This window comes from Microtus ochrogaster, chromosome 7 (assembly GCF_000317375.1).
Source record: "Microtus ochrogaster isolate Prairie Vole_2 chromosome 7, MicOch1.0, whole genome shotgun sequence".
NCBI lineage: Eukaryota > Metazoa > Chordata > Mammalia > Rodentia > Cricetidae > Microtus > Microtus ochrogaster.
In genome coordinates this window covers 22,067,020-22,073,899 of record NC_022014.1, presented here as the reverse complement: position 1 = coordinate 22,073,899, position 6,880 = coordinate 22,067,020, and positions in this window count along the sequence as shown.

The following is a 6,880-nucleotide window of genomic DNA, read 5'->3' as shown; positions in this document are numbered from 1 at the left end:
GCGCACGCCTTTAATCCCAGCACTTGGGAGGCAGAGGCAGGCGGATCTCTGTGAGTTCGAGGCCAGCCTGGTCTACAGAGCTAGTTCCAGGACAGGCTGCAAGGCCACAGAGAAACCCTGTCTTGAAAAACAAAACAAAACAAAACAAAAATAGCCGGGCGGTGGTGGCGCACGCCTTTAATCCCAGAACTCGGGAGGCAGAGGCAGACAGATCTCTGTGAGTTCGAGGCCAGCCTGGTCTACAAGAGCTAGTTCCAGGACAGCAGGACAGGCTCCAAAGCTACAGAGAAACCCTATCTCGAAAAACCAAAAATAAATAAATAAAGCTATAAAGCAATTTCTTATTTCAGGAAAGAATAACAGTCACAATTTGAACAAAGCAAAACCAAATTCTAACTAAATAACGCCAGATTATCTGGGATCCACTATGCTGGCCTCTTCCAAAGGGCTTGGGCTTCTTCTCCGCTCTGCCCTCTGCAGCACGCTCCAGGCTCAGGCCGGCTCCACTCCACACTCCTGCAGTTCTTGGCGGTCACCCCATGGTACTGGCTTCTCCAAAATGCTGGGCTCCTCTGCTGCAGCGGGGCCTCACTTTCACCAACAGTGTCTCCTTGGCTCTTTTCAGGCCACGCAGTGCCAGGCCTCAGCTGCTCTCCATGACCCTTCATGCCTTCAAAACCAGCAGCACCTGGGTGACTCTTACACTACCAAGTTCAGCTGCCAGCAGGAGATAAGACCTTGGCCACTTCTGGAACACAGCTTCTGTGTGCTGACCCTGAGGAAACACTTCCCAGAGGACATCACCTCAGTGATACTGGTCTCTTCTTAATCACAGACAATTCTTCAGCCCTAGCTAACCAGGACCACAGATTTTGGAGGGTAGAGAGGGACATTTCAAGACAGGGTTTCTCTGTGTGGCTCCGGCTGTCCTAGAACTCTCTGCAGACCAATCTGGTCTTGAACTGAGAGATCCACCTGCCTCTGCCTCCCACGTACTAGGATTAAAAGTGTGCGCCGCTCAGCCCAGCTCTAGAACTAGATTCTTCATGCAAATATCCCGGTAGAGTCTTTCTTTTCCTCTGAGGCGTCACAAGCCAGGCCTCCGTCATCTGCTCTCAGCATTCTTGTCTTCCAAGCTCCCACAGGACAGTTCACTGAGCCCTCAACACTCAAAGGCTTTCCTAGTGAGCTCCAAAGTCCTTCTACAGTTCTCCCCAAAACGTGGTCAGGTCTGTCACAGCAATACCCATTACCCTGGTACCAACTTGTCATAGTTAAGGTCACTATTGCAGCGATGAAACACCATGTCCAAAGTAACTAGGGGCAGAAAGGGCCTGTTTGCCTTACACTTCCATATCACTGTTCATCACTGAAGAAAATCAGGGCAGGAATTCAAACAGGGCAGAAGCCTGGAGGCAGGCCACGGAGAGTTGCTGCTTACTGACTTGATCCACACGGCTTGCTCATCCTGACTTCTTATATAACCCAGGACCCCCAGTCCAGGGTGGCCCCACCCACAATGGGAAGCCCTACAGGCTTGCCATCAGCCTGATCTTGGGAAGGCATTTTCTCAATTGAGGCTCTCTCCTTTCAGACGACGCTAGTTTGTGCCAAGTTGACATAGAACTAGTCAGGACAGTTCTCAAAGTAAAAGAGAACGTAAGCAACAGGGGGGTGCAGGAGTGGGAAGACGAAGGGCTCCAGATGAGGTCACGTGCCAGCCGGTGGTGGCCATGCATGGTTCCACATGACTGCTGATGTGCCACAAGCCTGGCCAGCACTGAGTGGGAGGTTTCAGTTGCAGGGTTTCCTTTAGGGGCCTTAGCTCTAGTTTTGGGACACATCACTAGGCAATAAAGATCTCTAAGGCTTTTAAAATGATTACCTGTGTTCGGTGTTTCTAACATTTCAATTGGGAAAATGGAGACAATAACGCTGAGATCTGAAAGGGTTTGGATTAAAAAGAATAGTTCTTAAAACATAGATCCTAACTAGAAAAAGTAAGGATGACGAGGGACAGGCTTCCTGCATACAAGGACACTCCCTTGACCACAGCACAACAACCCTCAGATCAGACAAGTTCGCCGACTTTCTGCCACCTCGTCCTGACTTTGTTGATGAACTCTGTATAGATTCACCCAGACAACACTTTTCACTTCATGTCAGAGCTCTCTTGTCTCCAGTAGAGAAGTTTCCTTCCTTCATGACCTTGGTGCTTTGGGAGATTATGAGCAATTATTTTGGATAATCAAATTAATACTTGGTGGGCTGACTTGATTGATCCTACAGCCAAGCCTCGCTGTTTCTGCTGGCATCTCAGGACCTGTGCTATGTTGTTCCTGTCACACCCTATCAGATGGAGCACGGGTTTTTTCATTTGTCCCCTCAGCGTCAATGTCAGCTTCAATCTTCACTAAGTCTTTCTAGTTTACCAAGATTTCGAAAGGCTCTTCTCTTTCTGTCTTATTAATATCTATAAGGGGACTTCGGAGATTACAAACACTAATCAAAATTGCAGCTTTATTTTTTAAAACTTATTTTTGTGTGTATGGTTGTTCTACCTGCATGCATGTCTGTGCCCCATGTGCACGCGGTGCCCTTGGAAATCAGAAGAGGACGTCAGACCATCTGGAGGTGGAGTCACAGGTGGCTGTGAGCGGCCATGTAAGCAAAGGGAACTGAACTCAGCCTCAGGAGGAGCTGGGCCATCTCTCCAGTCCCACAGTTCATTTTAAAAAATAGATTTCTATCTTATCCTATAAAATATAATCCGGCATTTTGATGCTCAGAATGGCCAACAGTTCTTTCAATTCACACTTAAAAAATTTCAGGTTAAAACATTTGTAGGAATGGTGAGATGGCTTAGTGGGCCAGAATGCTACCCTGCAAACCTAGTGTGCTGACTTTGATCTTTTGATCCTATGGTGGAAGGACCAACTCTGGAAAATTGTTATCTGCCTTCTATCTATGGGCATGCTACACACACACGTCACAGATACATGAACACACAGAAAGACATGCACACACACTAAAATCTTTTTTAAAAAAATATTTATTTATTTATTAAGTATACAATATTCTGTCTGCATATGATCTCATTACAGATGGGTGTGAGCCACCATGTGGTTGCTGGGAATTGAACTTAGGACCTTTGGAAGAGCAGGCAATGCTCTTAACCGCTGAGCCATCTCGCCAGCTCCAATCTTTTAACTATGAGAAATAAACTCTAAAAATATTTGTGGGACACATTATGCATACAGTATAAAATATAAACATGTTTCCAGTTGAAAAAGTTGACAGTGAAATCTCTACCCAAGTTAAGAAAGAACATTGCCTGCATCTAGAAGTCCTATGGGTACTTCTCCGGATATAAATGGCGCCTTGACATTAACAACCATCATTTCCTTGTTTTTTAGTTTTCCTACATATCTGTGCTGGCTAGTTTATATCAGTGACATAAGCTAGAATCATTTTAGAACTTCTTTTTTTCCAATTGAAACAAAGCCCCACCAGATAGGCCTCTTGGAAGCCTGTGGTACCTTTTCTTGGTGGATAACGTGGGAGGGCCCCAATCATTGTGAGTGGTACCACCTCAGGGTACCAACTCCTGGGAGTGTATGAGGATCAAGCCAGTAAGCAGCACTCCTCAAAGCCCCCCGCCCCCATCAGGCTCCTGTCTCCAGGTTCCTTCCCCCAACTTCCCTGGATGATGAACTTTCAACACATTCACTGCTGAGTCTGCTATCCATACATGGAAAATAAATCTTGGACCTAGGATGTAGCTTAGTAATAGTACCCTCGCTTAGCACATGGAAGGGCCTAGGTTCAATTCCCAGCACTACTGAAAAAAATCTCCTTAACCCTTACACAGCATATGAAAATTAATCCCAGGTGTACTGTAGATCCTAAGGTGGGCAACGTTTTTGGAAGAGCAACGTCTAGTATTGAACTGCAACAGAAATGCCCAATAAACTCCATCTCACATGGCAACCACAAACTACATGTGGCTACTGAGTACTTGAAATATTATCTCGTGTAACTGTAGATGTTAATTTTAATTAACTTTATAAAAATTAAGAGATGTCTGTTCATCAATAGATCCCACTAAGAGAGTAGGAGACAGCCACAGTCAAAAAACTTTTACAAGCCGGGCGATGGTGGCGCACACCTTTAATCCCAGCACTCGGGAGGCAGAGGCAGGCGGATCTCTGTGAGTTCGAGACCAGCCTGGTCTACAGAGCTAGTTCCAGGACAGGCTCGAAAACCACAGAGAAACCCTGTCTCGAAAAACCAAAAAAAAAACCAAAAACCTTTTACAATATATGAAGAACCTAAACGGGCATTAAGGAAAGAGCAGGGAGGCAGAAGGAACCCTCCACAAGGAGCCTTTGCCGGGGGTAGCAGTGCATGTGTATAATCTCAGCATCGCAGGCTTAGCCATGAGGACTACTAGGAGGACAAGGCTAGCCAAGGTCACAAGGCAAACACTGGGCTGGTGAGGAACTGGCCTGCAGATCAAGGCACTTGCCACTGATCTTGACACGAGTTCTGTCCTTAGGATCCTAGTGGAAGGGGACAGTGGACTTCTGAAAACTGTCTTCCGACCTTCACTCATGCTTTTTCAGAAATAAATAGAAGAATATCCCCCTACGAAAATGAGCTACACATCTATTAGTAAGTGTTGGAAATCTCCACTGATGGAAAGAATATTTTGCTCATTTTGTGGTACTAGAGTCCAAGCATGCTAGACAACAGCTCCATCACTAAGTGATTTCCCCAGCCCGGGAATGGATTTTAATACAGCCACTTTGGTATTACCTACTGAGTGTTGGACACCTTGTGTCAACCAGCACTTCCACTCCTGGCAATCACCACTGAAATGCGCACAGACACATGTACCTTGTAGGTGCAAATGAGAAGTCAGCCAGGACCCACCAAGGATGCATGGATACCAGTGAATCAGCAAACCTGACCTGGTGTCAGAAGCCAGAGGGAGTGCACTAGGGAGGTCTTCTACGGAGCAGGCCATGTTCTTTCTCGAATATCTATTTTCTGTAAATCTGCTAAGTTGTACATGCATACCATACATGTTATAATAAAAGTCTGTGTGGCAGTACATGCCTTTAATTCCAGCAGAGCTAGATGGATCTTTGAGAGTTTAAGGCCACCCTGGTCCACTTAAAAGAAAATAAAAAGTATTCCAGCTAAGTTTTAGCAAGGGATTATTGTAAATGAAATAATGTGAAAAAAAGGTCTTTTCTGGTTGTACAGGAAGACATCTAATTAAAACTAATTTAAGAGAAAAAGTACTAAAAAAAAAAAGAGAGAGAAAAAGTACTGGCCTAAATATTTTATAAAACAAATGATTAGCTCCTACCAGAGACCAAGAGACTGAAAAGCCACCAGGTGAGGACCTTTCCACCTCCCACCATTGCTTTGGCTCCAGAGGGCTGCAGGCAGCTGGGCACTCGGATATGGAATTTCAGGCTTGCCCCATTTTCAAGGCAGCAATGCTAGCAGAGAACATCTAATTTCAGATCTGCCTGCTTGAGTCACACCCTTGAGACCACTCTGTCCCCTCTGAAGCTCAGGCTCAAGAAGGAAAAGGTGGCTGGAGGGATGGCCCAGTGGTTAAGTGTGTTTGCAGCTCTCGCAGAGGCTGGTCTCCAGCACCCACAGCCTGTGGCTCAGCTACTGTCACTCCCACTTCAGGGGTCCCACACCCTCTTGGCCTCCACGGGTACTCTCATACACACAGTATACAGAACATGAACAAACACAGAGAGAAAACAAAATTAAAGGATGCTGGGTGCGACGCAAGGGAAAATCGGGATACTGTTCCCAGAAAAGGAGAATAAAGGACAGAGAGGTGAGAACTGCTTATCTGGGGAAAACCTGTGTATCATAATTAATTGGTGTCTTTTCCTATTTGGAGTAGCCAATGTGCTTTATGGAAGTATTTGAACTTCTGGGAGAGGGGAACTATCTGATCTCTCTCTCCTTAGACTATCTTGCACACCATAACCAAATTAACTTTTCCAAGCACAGGGACAAATCCTAAGGAAGGAATGATGTCCTCTCTTGAGACTCAAAGTTTGTGATCACTCCTGCCCTCCTAAGGTCTCATCTTTCCACTTAGGCTGCTTCCCCTGTGTAAATCGGGGCTTTTTAGGGCTTGCCAAGAATCTACAAGAACTCATTTACTAGGTCAGTCAGGGATCTAGACATTCACTTTGTTACGTTCCTTTTTAGGACCTAAGAATATAGTAAAATAATAAATATTAAGTATGTCTCTCAATATACAACAGTTTTTCACCTAAGTAAACCTGCCACTAGACCAAGTTTGTCCTCTGAAACAGTAAACTCTTCACGATGAAGTACCACGAAATAAATGGACTTCCTGGTATGGGAAAACTTGCCAGAGAACATCTTCCCTAGTGGTCATCCTTTCTGTACCCATGGATAAACTCATAGCATGCAAAGGCCACGGTCAGGTTTCAGGGTCTTAGTTCAGAAAGTGTGGTTTTATTTGAACAAAGAAATGGGGCTTTAATAGGCTTCTGTCTCCCTGTTGGAGTATATGAAACATCTTTTCACTTTCAGCCGACAGACTTACTTACAGACCAATTTAGTAATTTGCAAAATACAAAATTACAAAATAAAATGATATCTTCTAAACAACAAGGCTTAAACATGAATGAAATTCCTGCCTTTTTCAATCCTGGCTGTCAGTCCCAGGGCCTTGTGCATGTCAGGCAAGAGCTCTACTACTAAGCCTTGTCCCTAACCTGGTAATTACGTTGACAAGTTAAAGGTGGATCAAATGCAGGAGCACATCACTTTCTTTAAGTCAAGTATGCTGTGGATCAAAACGCTATTT